At 38.3% G+C, this 25,000-nt stretch overlaps 1 protein-coding gene across 3 annotated transcripts in view; it reads left to right on the top strand.

Moving 5' to 3' along the window:
* Positions 1-25,000, top strand: part of LOC122793408 (serine-rich coiled-coil domain-containing protein 1-like) — a 1,745,065-nt gene that overhangs the window by 558,299 nt on the left and 1,161,766 nt on the right. The window lies entirely within an intron of this gene.

Raw genomic sequence — 25,000 nt, 5'->3', positions numbered from 1 at the left:
CTACAGTGTTACACATTTATCGCATGCACCATGGAGCTTATAGGATGGATGTTGTCTCAAGGTACTTCTAAGGAGAGGAACATCACCAGCCCTTGAAAATACTGGCATTGGGTGATATTTTATACTACACACACATTTACGTTTGCTAGGAATGAAGTTCTTACCTCTTTCTAACTATGTTTTCAGACTATTATGTTACACAATTACCACACACACAACTGACCTTACATGCTTTAGGGTTTCCAACAGGTACTCCTAAGGTGAATGATATCTGCAGGACTGCTAAAGTCAGACACTGAGAAGTGTACTGCATGTAAATGGGGCCACAATCTTTAAGATACGACATTTATATGTAGATATATGTACACACAAACAAACACTTGTCAGGAATGAGATTCAAACTCCTATCTATGTAGTTATTGCTATTAAATAGTTGCACATTTGCCATATGCAATACAGAGATTATGGGCAGAACATTATCCAAAGATATCTTTGAAGGTTAACCACATCAGCCGCAGTGCTAAAGGAGAGTTAAGGTCTAGTAGTAAGTATAAATGACCACAAAATCAGGTGTCTACAAAGCCACACACACTCTCTTACACAAACATACACATTTTCACAGTTGCCAGGACCAGGATTAGAACTCTTACCTAACTAGTTTTCTACACTATAGTATTACACAATTATCACAAGTGCCACAGAGCTTATATGGTGGAGAGCTGTCCAAAGGTATCTTTGAAGGTGAGTGACTTCAGCAGCAGTGCTAAAGGAGGAGTAAGAGAAGTGTAGTAAGTGTGAATGACCACAGAACTAAGCGTCTACAAAGACACGCATACTCTCTTACACACACACATTTTCAGAGTTGCCAGGACCAGGATTAGAACTCCTACCTAATGTGTTCCATGACATCCATGCTTCTACACCCCACTGCTATTCTCTCCTCTTCCTAACATTATGTAAGCTATATCTCAGAGGTATCCCTGTAGTTGGGCCTTTATCCCAGTAGTAATTATGGCCTGGTCCACAGTCCTTGCAGTAGGACATGGGGAGGCATGCTACTGGCATGTGTCAACACGGCCTTCCATTTGTTTTCTGTTTACTGTGTTATATTGTTAGTTTAGACCCCATTGCCAATATGGGTGAGGCATGGGCCTTTGCCAGAGGACTGTAGGCCATTTGAGAGTGCTTCAGGCCATCTGTTACTGCATTTCTACATGTGATTGTGTGGAGTGCACACCTGTAGACTTTAAACATTTGCAGTGACTTTACTGGTATTTCCCTTAGTCTGTTGGCTTCCATTTCATATTGTATTGTGACCTATCATGCAGAAAGGAAGCATATCAGTAGAGTACACATGTTAGATCTTAATGGCATAAATTTCAGTTTCAGACTTCTTACCCTTCAGAACTAGAATGCAACTGCCAGACCTGTTGTAGTATGTCTGTGTAGGTCTAGTGGGGGGCTGTTCACCATTGCCTTCATTTGGGGTCCTTAAACCAGCCTTTTTTTATGGTCGTCTACACCTGTCCTGCTGGGTGAGGCTGGTGGTGGGTATGTGACCCTCATTGACATCCATGTGTGTGACCTATTGACACCCACAGTTATTTGGGCCATCACATGTACTGCGGTGGGAGTTGTCACCTTCTGTAGTGCTGCCTAATATGTTGACACCAGTATTTCTTGTGAATTTCCTGCTGTCACATATAGCTGTCTACTGCGATCCCATTCAGCTACCCAATCTCCTTGCATGCTTGCATCTATATCATACATACAAATATGAAAACAAACTACTCCATTCAGTAATTGATAGGAAGAGTGACTTACCTTGTTGCTGGGCCAGTACTGAGGACAGTGCTGGATGGCTGACTATGTCAGATGCATGCAGTACACTCCTTATACATGGTAAAGCACCGGTAGTGTCATGTTTGGCATTACTTTTACTGTATGTGCGAGTCGGAGAGAGGTATCAGTCCCTGGGTCCCTACAGTATCAGTGTGTATACTATGCGTTGCTTCTTTGCCAAGGCCTGGGCATACTGGGCATGTATCTTTCTGCCTACATGGGCAGGCTCAGGATGTTCCTTCTCCGAGTCCCTCTGTGCCTGTGCTGGCCTTGGCAATAGTCGGGGGCTGTGAGGCCCTGCCCCATGCTGTTGCTGCTGCAGCTCTTTCTGCAGGATCATATTGTGTAGCATGGCATATACTATGAGCATTTGTGTACATGTAGCTGGAGAGTACTGCAAGGTTCCACCGGATATGTCAAGTCAGAGGAAGCATGACTTGAGCATCCCAAACACATGCTCTACAATGATTCCGGTTTGTGTGTGTGCCTCATTATGGTGTTCTTGTTTGGGTGTGTGTTCATTTGTGATGGGTGTCATCAGCCACAGCTCCAGTGCATAGCCAGCATACCCCTCTAGATGGCCATATGGAATGTCCCCACTGGAAAACACCTGTAACAGCTGTGAACAATGCCAGATGTGTGAGTCGTGATAGCTTCCAGGGTTGCCAGCACACATATTCATGATAATGCCCTGGGCATCGCACATGACCTGGCAGTTGCTGGAGGGGCAGCCCTGGCAGTTTATGTAGACCCTATCCCCGTCACTGGGTGGTGCTTTGATGTGGATGTGCATGCAGTCTATAGCACCAACTACCTCAGGGTATTCTGCTATACGGTGGGAGAGACACATACTTCTGGTCAACACCTCACAGGTGGTGGGGAAATAAATGTGCTCATTGGCATGTGGTGTCATGGCATCCAGGAAATGGTGTACTACCCTGGATGCTGATGCCTGTGAGACCCCCATGATATCCCCAGTTGGTCTTTGGAAGGTACATTTGGCTAGTATTCTTAAGCCTAGACATACCTTGGTATCCACTGGGATGGGTTCCCCTCTATTAGTTCTGTGTGTGATGTGTGGCTGGCACAGCTCAACAATTTGCTGTAGAATGTCCCTGTCCACCCTACAGTGCGCTATCTCCAGCTCATGTAGCCCTTGGTAGGTTACCCTGGGTCTGTACACTCTTTTCCTCCTTCTCACTGTGGGTCGGTTGTCAGCAAAGGAGAAAAGCAGCAGCAGCCTCTAACATATTTATTTAGTTTTCCAAGTTATAAATCCCAATCTATGTACACCAGTGGTGTAGAATTTGTGGGGAAAAAACAGTCTGTAGAGTGTTTGCATAGTTTATAGTAGTGTGCTGGGATGCTGCATGTGTATTTGGATGATTGTGCTAGTTCTCCTGGATTGGCTTCCTACTGCTGTTTCCCCTACATCCAGTCTGCAAGGTATTTGCATAGTTTATAGTAGTATGCTGGGCTGCTGCATGTGTATTTGGCTGAGTCTGATACCATCCTGCCAGAAGGTGTTTGCATAGTTTATAGTAATGTGCTGGGCTGATGCTTGTGTATTTGGCTGATTCTGATACATTCCATTTGCCAGCTATGCTAGATCTCCTGGATTGCCTTCCTACTGCTGATTCCCCTTTCCAATTCCTCCCTATTTTAGCCCAAGGCACACCTCACATACCCCGTGCTGAAATGTAAGCAGTGCTGCCATTTCCTCTTTTTTTTTCTTGTTTATGTTTAGAACCCGGTGCACAGTGCGTACACCAGTTTAGGCTATGTACACACTCCACAAGCACATCTGACACACCCCCTTCCTTAGCTGTGCTTAGCTAAGGGCAAACACAGGCCACAGAGCCCCAATGAGCTTACAGCAAGCATGACACACCCCTTATGAAGTCATCCAGCTCTTAGACTTTTACTGTTGTATTCCTGTACCTGTACGGTTAGGTACAAGCTAACACTTTGAGGAAATTTGTGATTTAGTAAAACTTCCCTCATTTGCATACCCCAGTGTGTAGATCATTAGTAACTGCTCTAAAATGGATCCTTTCCCCTTGACAACCAGTGCTCCCTGGTAATGTTTACATTCTGCATGTCATTGACTACAATGGCAAAATACAGAATTAACTTAAAATTGACATTTTTTCGGCAGGATCCTATTTGCACAGCTGCCCTAAGCTTAAATGGCCGAGATCGCCCCCAAAAAAGTTTAATTTTATAAGAAAATAAAACTGTTTTTAATGCCAATGGCCTTATATTTGGCCATTGGCATATGTATTAAACATAATGCATGCTTTTCCACGAGCTGTCATTCCTCCGTTTTGTCAGATGCAGAAATGTATTTGGTGACTAGCCGAATACATTTCTGCATTGACACTGTGGAGACCTGGCAGCTTGGTGGATTGCAAAACCAGCTCATTTGCATGGTTTTCACCAGAAAATGAGATGATTTGCATATTTGTTGTTTTTCTGTGCAGGAACAGTTTAGGGACGCTTGTGCACATGAAGACGGCCCTGTCCTGAATCGCACAGTGGCCATATTCCGTGCAGGAGTGGCTAGACTGTTCCTGCATGGAAAATACAGCTTCCTGAATCTGGCTCTGGGACATTTATTTTCTACTACTAAAAGTACATTACAGAGTGATAAGGCTCTCATTTCTAATAGGTTCATAGGTTCATAGGTTCATACTAGGCTATCTGCCCTAGGGCATTTATAAGCCTAGCCAGAGTGTAAGCCACCCATATTAAATTAATTTTGCTAGGTCCTTTTTCAAGGTTAGTATACTGTGCCTCTGTCTAACAGTGACACAGAAGTGATACCAGGGTAAACCTACGATCTCCCATCCACTCATCAAGATTCCTCTTGAAGAGAGTCAATGAGGGACTCTGCCTAACCTGGACTGGGATTTTATTTCAGAGTGAAGGGAGCCTCTGGGTTATGAATCTGTCCCTCCAGCATGTCCTATTTATTTCAGTGCTGAGGTTCGGATTTGGATTTTCTGAGTGGTATGCCACTGAGTAGAGCTGGAGTTTCTTTAACCTTGATCCTCTTGGTGAGGTACTTTTGGGGTCTTTCCAGTTGCTGCAGGTGTCTGGTAAGGTACATCCCAAAAGTGCCTGATGAGGGATGAGTAGGCATGATGACCTCCCTGATCTAGATGTGAATCCCTTCATGATTAGGTGGGCTATATAAAATGTTTTTCTAACCACTTTGGCTACGTGGTTGTCAAATGAGAGATTGCTATCAGCTTAGGTCCCCAGGTCCTAATTACTTCTTCTGTACTTAATGGATTACCACCTATTTTTGCAAGGGATGACTATACACTTTTGGCGTTTAGCTTGAGGCCATGGCTCTGGCACCAGTTGTCTGTTTCTATGAGGCCCTTTTGGAGGATGCTTGTGTCGGCTGGAGAGTCTATTATGGTGCCCAGTTTGCAGTCATCTTCCATGTTGGCCTGTACCTCCGAAATATTTGGATGCCACTTGTAACTGGTTTGGAGTCTGACATGGCTCCAGCTATTCTAACCATGTGGGTTCTGTCCTTGAGCCAGTTTGCAACCCATCTAGTGACATAGGGGTTTATATTTAAGCTGGTGAGCTTATCTATAATGCCTGAGTGGGGTATTGTATCAAAGGCTTTTGTGAGGTCCAGGTAGGCTGTGTGGACCACCTTCCCCTTGTCAATGGCCTTGGTGACTGTTTCAAAGAAATCGACCAGGTTCAATAGGCAGGATCTGCCCTTAACAAAGCCGAACTGGGTAGGATCCAGTGTCTGCAGGTCCCCAATATCTTTATTTATAAGGTCCATGATGATCCTTTCCATAGCTTTGCAGACCAAGCTAGTGAGACTTATGGGATGATAGTTTCCAGGATCCGTTGAGGCACTACCTTTGTGGAGAGGGACCACTCCTGTAGTAAGGCTGAGATTGAACAGTAGTTTTAGGTTTGGGTTTAGCTCTTCTTGGAGTTCATGTAGGACGCAGCCTGGGACACCTAAGCTTCATATTTTGGTCACGGGTAAGATTCTTTGTGTTTTTACCTATATATTTATACTGTGCAAGTCGTTTAAACAATCTATTCTTCTTGGTTTGATCCAGAAAATAAATGTCTGTGCCTAATGTTTCTTACCAGGGTATCAGATGAATTAAAAAAGAAAAAATGCTTGCAAAAGTCTAAATTCTGTGCTAAATGATATACACAAACTAAACATGTTTTGTTTTCTCTATACCTATTTATAGCTATTAGCTTGTGTTCTTACATTATGTATATACTAACAGATCATATTATTTCTTTACGCTGATATACACAAAATGTTTACCATGCTTGTTAAAAGCATACATTATTATTAACATAGAACTGAAAGATGATTACCTACTTTGAATATAATTTCTAAATGCCACTTTTACCATCTGGCTATATGATAGGATTATTTTCTCTGCTGCTATTTAAAGAACAGCATTAATACTGAGGCTTTTTGTGGAGGTCTGCTAAAGTACGAATTACGTGCAAATGCCACAGTGGCAAAGGAATAAGTTGTTACTACCCTATTGTTGAAAATTGTTGCATAGTAGTAGAAAACTCTTGATAATTTGATCATTTGATTGCATTTCTGTCTCACTCTGCAGTGTAAATGATTGCTTTATCATCTCTTAGCTGTGGGAACATCGTATCTTTTTGAAGCACTGTGATATTAGTAAATAGAAACTTGAATTACAAGGAGAAATGGAATGCAGGTTTTGAATATTTATGTAAATATCAGTCATGAATAATAGTATAAGCTACAGGATTTACCCCAAGGCTGCTTGTTAGGTATGTTCCCTTGTGATATGTACTGACAAATGTAATAGCAAATATTTTATGAATTTTTAGTTACTGACCAAAATAAAAGTATTTTTGCTGTACAGATCTATGGTTGTCTGTTCCTAGAAGCACCATCATTATCGCTGATACTTTAAAAACAAATTACTAATTTTCACAAACACTAAAAGTCTGACTTAAACATAGACCTCCAGATTAAACTTGTAATCACTCTGATTGCTAAATTATAAAACTATTACTAGACAAGGTCAAGTGAAAGTACAGCTGTGTGAGGTACGCACCATAAAGCTTTATTCCAATAACATAAAAGTAGGTAATGCACCCAATAGGGAATATCAGGGGGGCTTCTGATTCGTTAGCAGAAGATGTAATTCATTACTTTAAAACTGGTTGGCTGCAGGCAGTTGAGCTCTGAGGACATGACAGTCAGCTAGGTTTCAAGGAGAGAAAAGAAATATTTTATTTCACATTTTATCACTGGTGAAACAAAATCTTTTATATCAGAAATATCACTACAATCAGCAACTGTTGAGGAAAAGAGCTATGCAGTACTCATGTTAGTCTGTTTCAACAATTCAAAAACTAACGCAGATAGAGAAGGGTCTCTCTCAGTGGAAATAATAACATCATCGACTGATAATATTGAGGCACAGTAATATACATCACATGTGCATTTTTAAGTCATAGTATCAATAAAGGTAGTTTAATGCTTTGCACGTCTATTCTCACATCTTGATACTCTATTTATTTACTTACTGATCATATTCCTTATTTATGCAGATTTTTCTAACCTGCTCACTCAAGTGGCTGCGGTCCATTCTTGTGGAGCTCTGTGTTGTAGTATTATTATTATTACTATTTTTTTGAACATTAAATTTATGTTGAAGTGTTGAATCAGGTGATGGCATAAGACGTTTTAAAGCCCCCACAAATGCAGATAACACTGACTCCTATGCAGATATGTACACCAATGCCCTATAAAACATTTACGTATTTGCATAGAATGGGCCGTACCTGACTGGATTAAAACCAGATCTTGCAGAAAAAACAAACCACCCTGGTTGACCCCTAGTATCCTAGTATGAACAGGCTATACAACAAGAGAAAGCAACTAATGTCCAAGAACAAGAGGAAGAAATCCCTCTCTAGCTTAAACAAAAAAAAATTAAAGATCCTCCAAAGCTAATAGAAAGCAAAAACAAACTCCCTAGCTAAGGATAATCAAAAGGTATTTTGTAACTACATCTGAAATCCAAAAGGGATTACTCAGCTATGTGCTGAACTGGTATGTGGATTGCACCATTCATACTCAACCGGAGATAATAGCCAACAAGCTAGCTGACAGATTTGGAGCAAACTTCAGTTTCTCTGTCCCTTCCAGTCATCCCCCAAAGTATACCTGCTACCATTCCTCACCCTGATGTCTCAAAAGAGCAGGTAATCTCTGTGCTCTCCAAGGCCAGAAACATGGCATCAGTGGGACCAGACACCATCCTGGGCTGCCTTTTAAACAACTTATAGCATGACCTAGCAGACCCACTTGGATCCCTGTTTAACCACAGCCTATGACTGGATATGTTCCAGCAGAATGGAGGACAGCAACAGTAATCTCTCTGCACAAAGCGAGACCATCAGCTGACCCCTGGGAAATATAGACTAGTCTCATCTGCAAGGCCATGGAAAGAATCATTACAGATCTTATTAACAAGGACATACGTAAATTCCAAACTCTGGATCCAACCCAGTTCAGATTTGTTAAAGGTAGATCTTGCCAGGTAAACATGGTTGATTTATGTGAGATAGTCACGAAGGCCCTGGGCAAGGGAAAGACAGTGCATACTGCCTGTCTTGACCTAGCCAATGCATTTGACACCATCTGCCACTCGGGTATTATAGAGAAACTCTTCCAATTAGGAATTAAGCTCTATATTACCAGATTGGTAACCAACTAGCTTACCAACAGGACACATACTGTAAAAGTGGCAGACTTCACCTCTAGCAAAACACCAGTCACTCATGGAGTATCACAGGGTTCTGTACTAGGCCCTTTGCTGTTCAGAATTTATTTTTCAGAATTTAATGGAAATTTGGATGGCCTGTGACTGACCCATGTTTGCTGACAATTGCAAATTAGGAGCAATCATTGTGTTTCCCAATGATGTTAATGTACTGCAGACATGGTTAGTGTAGACAAATGATTGGTCCCAAAGCCACAGATTAAATCTAAAAAAATGTATTATTATTCCCTTTGGGAAAGCTGACATCCCTGATAATTACGTTATAGACAGCACTCCCCTAAATCTAGATCCAGTGGTACATGTTCTGGGTACTCAGGTTGATAGCAACCTGAACTTTGATCACCATGTATCCACAGTAGTAAGGAAATCATTCTATGTGGGACATCTTATAAGTAAAGGTATCACATCTAGATCTAAGGATGTTATAATTCCATTAAACTTGGCCCTCATCAGACCAATAATTGAGTACAGTGCTCCCTTTTCCATGTACCTCACTAGACATCTGCAATAATACCCCCTGCCCTAACAGGCCTACTAAACTTCCATATAATAAAAGGGAACTATGATCTAGTAACAAAGCTCTAGTAGAAGTCATTCCATGTAAAAATAGCTCAGGGGAGTCTCTATTCCCTTATGAATTTGCAAAAATATGGAACACACTACCCCCACATCTCAAAAATCAAAACCACTCTACCACATTCAAAAAACTCCTCAAATCACAACTCTATGAAAACCATTTATGTAACTGCAATGACCCTCCCTGAACACACCTCAACTACACTATTACTATCTATAGCCACGCCTATTGAACAGGTTTCCACAGCTTTAGACTCTACCCTATGCAGATTTAACTCAATGTAATTACCTATCATTCTATTTCTTCTTTTTTTTCTTCACATCTATGAAGTTGATTGATTGTGTGTATATATATATATATATATATATATATATATATATATATATATATATATATATATAAAATGTACTTAGGGGCACCTGCATATCTTGTAACAGTGTTTTTTCTTCTAAACATGTTATGTAACCTTGTGGAGTTTTTCTCCCCAAGAGTCTGCTGAAAATGGACACCTGGTGTTCAGTCTGACAATCCTGGTACACAAATTTTACTAATAATAATAATAGTAATTGAAGAGCACAGAGGTTTCTTACCAAGAAATTGCAGGTTACACAAAACAACCCTTAGCATGGAAAGACTGAAAGCCCTGTCACTGTAGTCTGTCTCCTACAGGTTGCTATGGGATGACCTGTGCCTGGTTTATAGGGCAGTCTCTGACCCAACCCTGATGGAAATGCTACACATTTGTAAATCAAACTTCAGGAGGGTCACTCATTTGGACAAGAACAGGTCATGCTGGAGAAATAGATATATCTCTGCAGACTGCCACTATTATGGAACAAGATTCCAGTTCATGTGAAACAGACCTCCCAGACTCTCTTCAAACTCAACCTAGATCAATGGATGTGTGACCACATATTCACTCCACTGGTGGTGCCCATGTCCCTCCTGGACAGAGGAAGCCATTATTAACTACCATAGACCCTTACCTCTCTGAACTTCACTCACTTAATCAGAGAATTGCAGCAACTTGGACTAAATATGGCTAGGCTTGTAAGGGCTCTAGGGCCATTATCATAGTCACCTTCTATGAACCTGTGAAATCATGGATTGTAATAGGCAAAGCTCTTTCTGTCAGAAATGACCATAATGCTTTATGCATCAACAGAGATACACACACAAGCATGCACGTGCATGTGCACACACACACACACACACACACACACACACACACACACACACACACACACACACACACACACACACACACACACACACACAAACAGTATAGGCACTAAAATTAAATAAAGTAGCAGCAGTATGCATTTTCATATTTTCAGATATACAACAATCAAATACAGAAACTCTGAGGCTGAAAAGGATGTTACAATATGCTTCAGTGCTATCTTCCTCAATGCAAGTACCTTTCAAAGTGGAGGAAAAGTATACCTGACTACAACCATACTCTTATCTTGCCCATGCAAACCTGATTAAGCTCCACTAAATACTAAGTACATTACATAAAAAATCATACTCTTAAGAAATAGCAAAATTGGAAATAAGAAGTGTGCATCTTTATAGAGCTCTGACTAAACAATCCATCAATGCACCAAGATCCCAGTGTCTGAGCAGACTCATAGTCTGCTTGTGTCAGCCATCGATAATGTTTTATGTCCTGGATAAACCAGTTGAATCCACTGTCTGATCATCCCAAATCTCCGGTGGTAACACAGGTGGTGAGAGGTGCACGTGAATACTCTGAGTCAGACTTTCTGCAGGCATGTGACCACATAATATTGTTCAATAGATGATCAAAGCTTTGCAGTTGTAACAGGAAATTGGGACATTTGTTGTGAAAGACCACAGTAATCTCAACAGGATACAGAAAAGCTAAAGTCATAAGTTGTTTCACAGTGCCACTGAAAGGCACATTCCTGTTTTTCATTGACTACAAGCCAGTTGCCTGACTGCACCTCCATATGTTTTATGTAAAATAGAAAAGCAACCTGTGAGCATTGTAAAATGGAAGTTGCAACAAAAGGTTTTAATCAGTTCTTGCTTAAAACACCACATTGAGCACAGAGCATATGGCACACTGGAGCTCTATAAAGATGCCCATAATTCCCATGAGATTGTAAGCAATCTTTCTTCTAGAAGACATGAGTCTCACTATGATGGGGAAATTACAAGAAAAACTAGCAATCATTATAGAACTCTGAATGGACTACATGTATTTCAGAAACTTACTTTCTTACTGTTGGTCTTCAAGCTCATATAATAACCAGTGCAAATGTATTATTTGTTGTCAAGTTTTGTCACATTAACACTAGGATGTATAAAATGTAGGGCCACGTTACATTACTGGCACAGTCAAGGTTTCATATATTAGTAAATGACTGCCACTTATCTTGATGTGACAGAGCTTCCAACTAAATTCACTATTACTTGGGTGTTGAACATAGGCATAACAATTTAATTTACAGGACTGAAAGCATGGTTAAGCAGACTGAAGGGGGACATCCCAAGCTTTGATGCTCAGAGACTGTGAATCATTGTTGGATAATGTACTCTTCCTATGTCTATAAAAAAATTGTGCTGTTTAAGGACAATGATTACTGGGTACCCCTTGCATCATTTGGATAGGAGGTTTAATGGTAGTGCTAATTGGTAAGGCTATGGGGATATGTCTCCCTCAACTTGGCATGAGTTTTATGATTGCCTACCTGTACATCAGTTATCTTCTCAGATCCCTTCTCTATAAATCTTTACCTCATTGAAGGTCTACTTGCTGGGGTCAATAGACCTGGAGAGAATATAAAAGATGAGCAAATACAGATGTTTTATAATGCATGTGGCAGCAGTTACAGGAGCCTATATAGCAGAAAAAGGGTAGGCTTCTCCTAAGAGGTTGTCAAAAGGGAGTGTGTGGCAATGGGTAGATGTGAATGTTGGCTTCTGTGTGCAAATAGCTGTGCTGAAGAAAAGGTAGAGAAGGGATGCCAGACACGATGTCAAGAGACTATAATGCCTGTATGGACCTAGTTGCTGTATTCATTCAGAAAGTCCTGTTGGTCAACTCAGAGTTTGTTTGGGAAGGGTGAACTGGGGGTGTTTGGTGCCAGGACCTAGCAGATAACTCCAGCTAGGACCCACATGTTTACGCATTTACTGTTGCTAGTGTTTTTAGAAGCAGTGATTACTACTGGACCAGTTTTTTCCATATTTGAACTCGTTGTAGCAACAATAACTTCATAGCACATGTGAGGGACAACAGCATCCTTTTTTAAAACAGGTGGGTGAGTAAAATCTCTAGTAGCACCCTCAACTACCTGTTACTGATGAGAGTGAGATGTCAATACTGCTGTCACACATTTTCCCTAATTTAAGCTACCTTCAGCTTGTAAAATACCTAATCACTTATAAGAGTAGATCAGAGAAAGATGTCATCAATAAACTTGTAAGGCACAGATAGAAAACCACTCTGAGCCTACTCCCAAATGAATGAAAACACTTCTTGTACCTTTAACAGACACTTTCTAGACACAACAAGCTCCATAACCCAATAGTGCATAAATACTTCTAATAATGTTATTGAACCTACTTGATTATTTCACATACAATCTATCAACATGTCAAGTTTAAAAATATACTCCTTAAAGTAAAACTCACCAATGTTGTTCAAGATGTACTTTGTTCAGTTGAAACTGCTACTGAGTTTGTAGCCTACACAGTTGTGATACTACTCCATCTACAAACTCTACATTCTAGTCATTGGAAAAAATGTTACATAACATCTATTTGCAAAGGATAGCTCCTAAACGACCTCTGTAATTTTATATCAATAGCCATGTTTTCAGCATTCTCCTGAATAATCAAGAAATTTATCCAAAAACAACTATTAAACCATCTCACCAAACATAACCTTGTAGTTCCCACAGACCACATATTGTGTCTGGGATATAGCACTGAGACAGCACTGTTATCTTCTCTAAGTACTATTTAGCTTAACAAAAACAATGCCTTCCATTCTACTCTACTGTTTTAGAAATATCCATTGCCTCTGTTATTGTTTCTAACCCCTCTTTCTTCAAAGACTACCCAATGTAAATCACTGTAACAGAACACTAGCTTTCTTTAAGTATGTATTTCTAATCAATTACAAGCAGTTAAATAACCACAAACTCTCTCACTATAGCAGTACCCCAAAGAGCTATAGTGGAATAACCATTTTTAGTGTCTTCATATATGAAATCTACACTACAATTTGCAATACAACATTAATATAACATGTAGACTATTCCACCCTTATCCGCTCATCTGATTCCCTAAATCTACTACAGTAAGTTACTCAGAAACATTTCCCGAATAGAGAACAGTGAATCATAGAAACTTAACTACTTCTTAATTCCAACAAAACCAAGTTACTACTATTTAGTTTAAGGGAAATCAAGATTATCGCTAAGAACAGTACATCTGTCAAACACGTTTCCCATAAAAAAACGTCCTGGCTTAGAAATTGACATCAAACTGTACTTTGACAAACATCTTGACTTTGTCACCTGCAAAACCCACAAAAAGCTTGTCATGTCCTGAAATCCAAGGCTTGTTTAACTGAGGCAGCTAAGTGGATCACTGCTCTTATAATCCTCATACCCACCTTACCATAGTTATTACCCATTTTTATGAATATTCCCAAAACTCAATTACAAAATCTTGGACATACAATAGCATAACTAAATATGCTGCAAATGCTCATTACAAAACTCATTAATGTAAAGCCCTTCACAACATTAAAATGCTATAGCTACAACATCTGCTGACAACTAACTAACTAACTAACTAACTAACTAACTAACTAACTAACGACTAACTAAGTACTACACACAGAATACTTTTAGGCCTACAATGTATCCACCAGTATCTACCATAGTTGAAAAATATATCTGTACTAGAACCTTCAGATCCCAGTCTGTGAATTTCAAGTATCTAAGTCAAACAGTCAATATGGAGGCTGCCTGTAAAGTGTTTATGTAGCTAAACTATTGAACTTAATCTTCACATTCTTCAAACAAGAACCTAATGAACACAGACACACATTTCTTGAAAACATGAAACCTCACCTAACTTCAACTAATCATTAAACTTCACAATCACTACATTTTACTCTGTCTCACCTATTATTTATTAATGTTTATCATGAAGGTCTGACAGGATGTAAAATAACCCATTTTCAATGCAGGCCTCGGGAGAATAGCCCAAAAGAACAGTAAAATATTAAAAATTACATACACTTGGTATATACTATAAAAATAGATACAGAATAATGAATGGCATGGTGAAAACAATAAATATGGTACTTAATTGAAACAGTACATCATAATACCAGAAAAGAAGAAATAAAGTTAGTGTAGTTATAAAATGCAACTGTCTAAAAAGATTGTGTTATTGAAATAAGAATAGTAAGAAGGGAAAAGGGAGGAAGAGATAAAGGGAGAAAAAGATATGGAGGGAAGTTAGGAAATAAACAAAAACTCAGTTATACAACAGAAAGACAGACAGTGGAATGGAGTGGTGTGATTTTTATAATCTCATTATGTCAGCAGCAGATATAGAAAAACAAAACTGATTGAAAGATATGAGCCTTGGTGGAAAATGCTCTATCCTAGGGCAATAAAGCATAAACAAAGACTGGAGTCTTTAAGTTATTGCTTTAAATGTGTTTTAAACATATGTGAACTAGATTGTTGTCTGATTATGTTGGAACTGAGTTCTGGGCTTTGGAAACAAAACTAGACTACGAAGCATCTCCAGCAGCATTATGGGTCTTAGTTGTAGAGACAATGCATTTATATAAAGTTCATAGGTGTTATGTAAGCTATATCACTTTAACAAATACTTTAATAAGGGGAAGCTTTCAGGAAAATACAATGAGATGTGAGCAGTTCTTAGATAGGAAAAGGTAAGATGATTAAGCTGTTACATCCAGTCAAGGAGGTTCAAGGCTATGCAGTAGTGAGTTTTGCTAAATTTATTAGCTTCAGATTTCTATGTTCATAGGTATATACTAGGTTATCGACCACCAGGGCCTTTATAAGCCTAGTCATGCAATCCAACCCAATTGTGTCCCTATCTATCATGGGTGTTTATTAGGAGGGGGTATTAGGAGGGTGGTATGTTAGATAGGAAGTTTCTAGAAGTTATGGGGGGTAGGTTTGTTTGGTTATTACTGTCTGCCTCTTTTTATCAAAGAAATGGGGGCCAGACTGAGGGTGAATTTGCAATTTCCCATCCATTGGTCAAGGTTATGTTTAAATAGAGTAAGGGATGGACTCTGCTTCACATGGATTTGGGTTCTGTTCCAGAACATGGGGATCCTCTGAAGCACATATTTATCTCACAAGCATGTTTTATTTATATCACAAGCAAAATTTAAATCCTTAAATCTAGTGGTTCTGATGCTGTTTATATTGTGTAAAAGTTCCATTAGAGCTGGATCCAAGGATGCCTTATATGCTAAACAAAAATCACCTCTCAGTAACCTGTAGGAAATAGAGTATAGAGATAGGGCTTTATGGTGATCCATATAGGACAATGTGTTTATACACTGGATTCTCCTGGTAAGGAACATTTGTGGGCATAACAATTGTTGTATATATCAGGTCACTTACATGCCAACGGGGGCATCATACTCAATGATGGATCTGATAATGGCTGAAAAAAGACGTTTTGTGACTTTCTTGGACATGGATGCCATGCCCTTACTTATAAAATGGGTGACATAGAATTATTTTCTTCCTACCTTGACCACATGTTGATCAAAGTTTAAATTACTATCTACATCTGCTCCAGATCCAGGACTACAGTGTTAACTCTTATGGGGTGTCGTATCAATGGATTAATTAGCCTGGGTGGCACTTTTCCCAAAAGGAACTTTAATGCATTTCTAGGCATTGAGTTTTAATACATGACTTTGGCACTGGTCATTTGTCTGTGTTAGCCCAGTTTGTAAAATGTTTGTGTCATTGAATAAATCTATGATAGCTCTCAATTTGCAGTCATCTGCAAACTTGGTCAACCAAAGTTCCTTAACATTACCCTTTACATATGAGAAGTAAATGCCAAATGGGAGCAATCCCAGCATGGAGCTTTGTCACTGGTGTATCATTGCTCTAATTTAAACAACAGTGTGACATCAAGTTGATGAGAACTGGAGTGGCATAAAGTAATGATGGAAATAGGCAAATAGAAACAGTGAATTTTCTAGTTATGTTGGTAAAAAAAAGTATGACTCTATACAGTAGACTAAGTTTTGATGTGTTTTTATAATAGTATTTTGAAAATGAAGGTCAGATTTTACGTTCTCAGCAATAATGACTCCCACAAGTATACTACTGGCAAATAGCTTTTTCACTGATGCAACTATGAAAAGATTTTTTGAGTAGTGTTACGTGTAAAAAGCATTGTTTTTTTCTAGGATTCAGAAATAGCTGATAGTTTGTGAGTCAGAATTCTATTAAGGTGAAGGAATCCTAAGCTATATTTTCGAAGTCATCATATCAGAGAATGAACTGATTAGGGTGAAGTCATCAGTATACTGGATTATTGAAGCTTATTTATTGGCTGCTAAGAAACCATTACTATAAGACTAAGCCAAGTACAGAACTGTAAGGAACAACAACAGACACTGGTAGGAGGTTGAAGCATGATATATTCTTTTTACTGATCAAAATCTGTTGCTAAGGTAGAAAAGGAAAAGTCCCAGTTTTATAAGTTTTTGAAAAGTTTTATGATGAGATACAGTATAAAGTTATTTAGATATGTCATGGAAAAGAAATGTTGATGGTATTATGGAATTAAACAGTGCTGTGTTTGTACTGTGATGAGGACAAAATCTTTGTTTTCTTGGGGATAGCAAGTTACTGTCAAAGAGGCATTAAAGGAGTTGGTTGTGGACAAATTTTTCAACAATTTTAGATAAAGGAGGTAATATTGAAATAGGGTTGTAGTTTGTTAAGCCTGTTGAATGGCCTTCATTATGAATAGTTATAATGTAAGATTGCTTCCAACATTTTGGTATATATGCTTACTGCAGAGATTTTTTTTAATGGAGATATGGTATGCTAAGGCATCAACTGCAATCTTTAAATATTCAGTTTGTAGACTGTCAGCTGCTGGACTAGTTAAGTTTCAGTTAAATGATATACTTTTCATAGTATAAATTGGTGAGGGTTTAAAGGAGAATAAAGAGCTATGCTTTGATTTTATAGAAGGAAGCTGATGGGGATTATTGGCACTTTTGCTGGTAAGGGATGATCCAGTGTAAATAAAATGTGTATTAAAGTTTAAAGGCATTTGCTCATTAGATGTTGTTGTGCTTGGGCTGAATTGAATGATTTTTTACCAGAATTTAGAAGCTTAGAGATAGTGTTCTAGAATTATTTTAGGATTATGATATTGAGTGTTATGACAATTAGTGTAAAAGTGTGCATTTTTATTTTTATAAGACATTTCATTTAGTTACGAAGACTGCTGTATTGCTGATAAAATTGTTGGTCTTTGGTTGTTAATGAAGCTTTCTCTCTCTCTCATTTGTTACTTTGTTGTTAGAGTAAGCCAGAGGTAACATAATTTTTTATTTTTTTTTATGTAGTAGGACTAGCTGATTGAGTTTTGTAAAAAAATATTGACAAATGCAAAGTAGCTTCATCAAGTTGGAGATGTTTTACAAAAGACCAATTAATCAGTTGTAAGATGGAACCGGAAATAGCTTTATTAAAGTTGGGGAGATTATATTGATAATGTTTTGTGAAAGTGTTTGTTGTCTTATTATAAAGATAGAGTGATGGTTACCAAAGTTGTCAAGAAGTATATCAGAATGAGATATATTACTAGGGTGAGTTATTCAAATCCAGACTAGTGCTGATTAGGTATTTGTTGTATGTTGTTGAATAGCTAATAAGTTGTGTGGAAGTTACAATATTAATAGCAGGTTCAATATTACTGTTGCTAAGTGATTTCTATATACATTTTTCATGAGTATATGGAATGATGTCCAAAACACTAAATATTTAGCTGTAGTAATGTTATTTCCAGGAGGAATCTGTATAATTATGATGGATAAGCATTTGTTTTTGTCTGTTTTTAAGGAGGATAACATTATTTCTGCATTGTCAAATTGGGGAATAGAATGAAGGCAGAGGGAACATTATAAATATTTAGAGTGATAATGACAAGTCCATCTCCTTTCTTTATCTGCTGTCATGATATTGTATTTTGGTGGGGGACTATTATCATCTTTAATTTCTGCTTTTAACCAGGTTTCAATGGGTATAGGAATGTTCAGTTGATAGAGCACTAGCCATGAGCTTAATTCAGGTAATTTATTGCATGCACCCCTGATATTAATATTAAACATTTTAGTCATAATTGGAGGAACATAGTACACGCTAAGGGATGTAATAAAGAAGATTTGTGAGCCAGGGTTGTGGTAAAAAAGAGACTCAGGGTTAGGAGGAATATCACCACATAAATGTAAGTAATTTGTTTTGTGAAAATTGTAGAAGAGCTTTGGTTTGTGGTTTTGCATAAAGTGAAAGTTTATATGTGAAACGTTAATACAGACATATTGTTGTATGAAAAAAATGAATATATTTCTGATTGCTGGAAACTGGGAAAGAGTAATTATGTTTGGTTAAGAGTTGGTTAAAAGTATTTAAGGTGGTTGTTGCATGTAGTGTATAAAGATGCTAATAAAATGTTCTAGTAGTAGGAGAGAGAAGGTTAGAGCAACAAGTAGCTGTGAGATTTGTCCATCTTTAGTAAGTTTATGGAACAGTAATGGAGAGATCTGTTTCTAATATTGTTTCAAGATTATAAGAAGTTAGCTTATTGGAATGCTATGTCAGTAATGTGATAATGTGAGACAGACTTATAAATGTAATATTTTACTATAAAAGTGTGTTAATTGTAGGAGGAGAATGGTAGGAGATCATTTAGAATAAATATGAGGATGGGAGTGTCTGGGGAATTGGCAGTGAGAGGAGAAAGAAGTGGTAACAGCCTACTCATGCTTCAGCATGAGTAAAACACTCTAAGCATGCACAGAATGAGGGCAGTTGAGAGAACAGAGCTAAAATGAATTGTAGGATGGTAAATAGTTAGTTAACCTAGGCTGGTAAATAGTTAACCTAACAAATTCTTTAAACACTGCTTTGGACTGCTCCAGGAATACAATGTTGATACTGCAGTCTGCAACTTAAAGTAGGTATATGAACAAAAGCAAAGTTATTAAATACACAGCAGTATAATTTACAAGTAAGTGGGGGTAAATAGTTGTTGTTTGAAATGGTGACCTTATGCAAACTCACAGCTGACCTAATAACAACCAAAGCATGAACATTTACACTTAACAGTCCGTGCAGCTTAATAATTCACTAAACTGTGTCCATAGATGAAATACATGCCTGCCATTGTATTCCTTTGTTTATTATTTTAAGAAAATCCTATAGATGAGGTTTGGGAGAAACTAATTTGTCCAGGACCATCTTAGGAGGGTAGAATATGTGTGCTGGGGGTGGGGGAGTTTGGTAGGGTGGGTGGATTAAGTGTAGTATTAAGAGTTAGGTTTGTTAGGGTTTGGATGCTAATGGGGTAATTGTGGTGTAGACGAAGTGAGGTAGGTTTGGGGGTGAGTCTAAGTTTTAAAGTGGTGCAATGAGGGAAATGGTGTCACATTTGTCATTGCTTTAATTCAATAAAGGCCATCAAATGTCTATTGGTGTCAACATGTATTATTAAAGGGGGCCGGGACAATGTTTATCCCACGTTCCTAGTTTTGCAGAACAAGACCCATTAAAACAGCTGTTGTTGAAGTCTTGCACCATGTTCTTCTGTGAAGACATGCTATTTTTAGGAAGTCCACTTTTATAAGTACTCAGCACTACATCTCTAATACATTATACAAATGGGTGCATGATTTATGTTCATGCCTCTTTTCTGATGATACAAAATGTACTGTATTTACATTAATTGTATTTAGTCCTTTTTGTGTAATAATGTACATTTTGCAATATAATTTTATGGAGCATTTCTCCCATGTCCTCCACTAAAAATGAACTTTTGTTCAGATAGTCCACCACAACAAACAAATCAATAAATACATAAAATAACATAATTAGTGCATTAATAACAATTACAGAAGGCCAGCAATAACCCTTTCATTGCAGGCAGGATACCTTAACCTGTTAGCAAACCTAAACATCAACACATATAACTTTCTTATGGGTGACATCAGCATTCCACACACAAACTGACAAGCATATATTGGCAACATTAGATTTGCCAAGAGATTTCTACACTTATAAGTGTAATATAGAAGAGCAGATTGTCCCCTGCCTAATATTGGTGACAATCTTCTTGATGTTGTCCTCATTGCACCCCTCCACTGATAACTCCTCCCTTGTCAAATGAGTCAGATGAACCCTCAGTGTGATCTTCCTGCTTTACATTTCCATAATAACCCCCTTTGTGTAGGTATTATTGCCAAAGCAATTGATTACTATTTACCAATCTTACTGATTATCAGAAAAGGTATAGATCCCAAGTAAATCTTGTACCCGAGGCTCTTGAATTGTACTCCTTCTTCCAGTAAGGTTGTAAGGAGATAAAGTTTGTCCAATGACTGGTTTAAGCAGTAAAAATAAATAAGGAGGGTGCAGGGAGATCTACTGAGAGACGAATGCATAGGAGGAAAAATATAGTGCAAAGACCTGATCACCACGTTAAGTTAGACAGAAGTACGATTTTATTGAGATAGTGGAGATAGTATATAATGGGAAATTAACCATGATTTTCAAAGCAGTGACACTGAACGATTCTTTTAATGTGTCTTTTAATGACTTTTTAAAAAGTGGAAGTGATGATATGCTTCTGATATCCTGAGTTATGTTGTTGCAGCAATCAAGTCCACTTTTTAAGCAGGACCTTTCAGTGGGTGTTAAAGTGTGGAATTGGTTAATGAGGAGGTTAATGTTAGAAGACAGTAGGAGTTACATATGAATTGTTTAAGTGGAGGACACTAACATTCCTTCAGTAGTTTAAAGGTCAGCATATTAAGTAAAAAAGAGGTTTGATATAGGACTGAGAAGGAGAGAGAAGCAGGCAACAGTGTATTGTTAATGGGAACCTATCAGAACATGCGTGTGGACAGCTGTGCAGCTGTATAGTTTGCCCTCCGTGGTGGTATCTTAGTCTTACAGGTTAAGTCTCAAGTTGATAATGAGGTTTTCAGTGTTAATTCCACTTTAAAAGACAGTGCATTTCTGTATGGTTACAGTTATCAATATACTGTAGCAGAGGGAAAAATACATATTTGGTGTTGGCTGATTATTGGACATGTCTACTGCAGGATGTTACAAATGTGAACATTTACCCATTTAAAAAAAAAAAAAAAAAAATATATATATATATATATATATATATATATATATATATATATATATATATACATATATGTATATATATTTATTTTATTGTCATTTGTTAAACCGGGTTGGTACAACTGAGCCAGGGGCCCATTTTCAGTGGAGAACCAAGAAGAAAAGCTCCAGATGCAGCTCACAATATCAAAAACATAGATATATTTACAATGGCAAAATATGAAGTTGTTATACATAGAAAATAAGAATTACAATTGTACAGAGTTGTATACAGCTTGCATAGTGTTAGTATAGAACAGCAATACAAAGTTCACATGCAGAAAAATATACAGGTTTCAGCAATAACTCAATGTACAGGAGTATTTACAAGAATCAGGGTATAGGTCTACAGTAATAGATGTATTAGAGGGACAAATAGAAAAATATGATGTATGCAGAAAGTCAGGAGATAGAATTAAGAGGAGAGCAGCATTATGTCAGGTGGGAGTTTGACAAGGACAGGACCAGCTGTTTAATAGGTAGTTTTTAAGCTTGAGTTTGAATTGGGCTTTATGGGGGATAATTCTTATATTATAGGTGAGGGCATTCCAGGTATGAGCAACAGAGAATTTATAAAGGGATTTATCAATATTTTAGTGGGTTTGTAGATTTTGAGAAGATTTTTGTCAGATGTGCAAAGCTGACGATGGGGGTTATAGACTGATACTAGGTTTGAGATGAAGGGACAGGATGTAGGGTTGTAGAGTATAGTGTGTGTGTGATCTGTAATTGTGGAAGAAGAAGTTGTTTTGGGAATTCAGGCCAAAGTAAAGACTTATGAGCAACGCAGTGGTGTGCTTTATATGGTTGATTGGAGGCAAATCTAGCTATTTTGTGGTAGGTTTGTTCTAATTTGGAGAGGAAACATGACTGAATATTAGTGAGTACTGGAGCTGCATACATAAGACAGGGTAAGAGGAGAGATACAGCAAGGGAGGGATTGGTGAGGGGTAAGAGTAGTTTATGATTACAATACACAAGTCCAAGTTTTTGGTTGGTTTTCTTTATACACTGATTGATAAGCATGTCGAACTTTAGTTCGTCATCAGTAGTTACACCAAGTAATTTCGTATAGGGTTCAGGTGTGATGGTAGTATTTTTAAGTGAGGTAACAGAGAAGGAGGATTTAAGATTAATCTTTTTTTGGAATATATATTTTATATTATTTATTTTTGGAATATATATTTTGCTACTTCCTGTTCTAGACAAAGTTGTTATACAGACTGATAGCACAATTGTTAAAAAGTTAACTTTTAGAAATGTGGGCTGGATAATATTTCTTACATGCCCGTGCTTGTAAAATTGGCTGCAGGTACTACAAGGCTGAGCTCTGGCTCAGAAATGGGAACCATTTAACAGATGATGTAGGTTGCCTTACCATTATAGCTTGCAATTCAGTGGGGAACCTGTTCTGCAAACAGAAACAGAACATAAAAAAAAAACTGATTGAGGGAAACGTAAAATAGGGGAAACAAGTGGGATACACATGCTTAATAAGGAAAGGAAGTTAAATGTTGTGAGATAGGTTGGTGTACAGATGAATGAGAACAGGTTAGATAGAGAAGGATGTATAGTGTTCAATAGCATGTTCCAACATGCTGAGCCTCATAGCAACTACATCGCCAAAGATCATAGAACAAAAAAAAATTTATGTGCTTAAGCTGTTTGAATTAGAGCAAAGTAAATAAACAAAATTTGTGAAACCATTGGTACAATATGACAACTGTGCATACCTTTAATTCATCGCTGTTTCTGCAGTGACTGAACCACTGTAAACTGTCCTTTTTTACCTTCCCAGTAAGTGGTATTACTTAGTTTTCTGCACTGATATTATCATGCCTTCATCTGTCCAACAGTGTGCATCCTACCGCCAGTCTCAAGCACTTCATTTTCAACACTTCTAGTTTCCTCAGCTGCTCTGTCTTTGCTACCCAGTTTTCTGCACCACACAGTAATACTGGTCACACCACTGTTTTGTCCACTTTACTTTTCAGCTTCTTTGGGATTCTTCTGTCATACACTACCCCTGACACCATGTCCCAGTTGGCTGCAGCCCCTCTGATTTTAGCTTTGACCTCTTCATTCAGACTTCCCTTCTCATCAACCACCCCTACCTGATACATGAAGCTGCTAACCTGTTCCACTGTTTTTCCTTCTATATCAGTTCTCAACTTCTTCTGATTCCCCCTGTTTGTGGTCATTACCACTGTTTTATCTGTACTCATTTTCATCCCATGTGTCTTTAGTTTTGCATTGCATTCCTCTGCCCTTGGCTGAAGTTCCTGTTCAGTCTGCCTGTGATGCCATATCGTCTGCATACAGCACCTTTGTCGATCCGTCCCCTCTGACCTGTTTATTAATGTAGTCCATCACCAGTATGAGCAGCAGTGTGCTTAGAGCTGAACCCTGATGCGCACCCTCTCCCACTGGTAATACCTCTGAGAGAGACTGAACACTGTTCAAACTTGCATCATTGGATTCTAGTACATATCCTATACTAATTCTACCAATGTTCCTGTGACATCAGACCACCTCAGGACTTCCCAAATTAGCTTTCTTGGGACCTTGTCACATGCTTTCTTCCAGTCTAGGAATGCCCAATTGGACTATTTTCTAATTTCAAGCTTCTTCTCAACAATCTATCTCTATGCAAACATCGGACTGGTTCTGCTGTATCCTGGTCTGAATCCAAACTGCTCATTCCCATCTTACTTTCTACTACTCTGTGTATTTGTTAATCACCCCCCCCATAACTTTCATGCAATATGATAGAAGTTTGATAACTCCTGTACTCTCCACAGTTGTGAATACTCCCATTCTTCTTGAACACTGGAATTAGGATGCTTATTGTCCAATCATCTATGATACTCCTTTCTCCCCATACTGCTATGAGTACCCTCATGAGCCATTTCTTGGCTCCCCTAAATGTTGATTATTTCTGATGTGACCTCATCTGAGCCTGCTGCTTTCTCTGACTTCATTTTCCTTACTGCTGTTCTTACTACTTAGATGGTGAACACCTCCTCTTCTTTCATTACAGGCTGTTTATGGGACAGTATATCTTCTGTAAGGTTTTCTTCATTCAGATTGTCCTGGAAGTACTCCTTCTATCTGTTTTTGATGGACTGTGGTCCATCTATATATGAAAACAAACACTTGCAAGGGATAGGGAGAGAAAATGAGTGTAAAACATGTATGAGTCTATAAACAGTAGTTTATAAGAAATGTCAAGCTAGAGAACAACATGAAAGATGAAATAGATTGTA

The sequence above is a fragment of the Protopterus annectens genome, chromosome 2.part0 (genome assembly GCF_019279795.1).
Source record: "Protopterus annectens isolate FY-2018-M chromosome 2.part0, PAN1.0, whole genome shotgun sequence".
Taxonomy (NCBI): Eukaryota; Metazoa; Chordata; order Ceratodontiformes; family Protopteridae; genus Protopterus; species Protopterus annectens.
The sequence above is the reverse complement of the archived record's forward strand: the minus strand, read 5'-3'. Positions and strand labels throughout refer to the sequence as shown.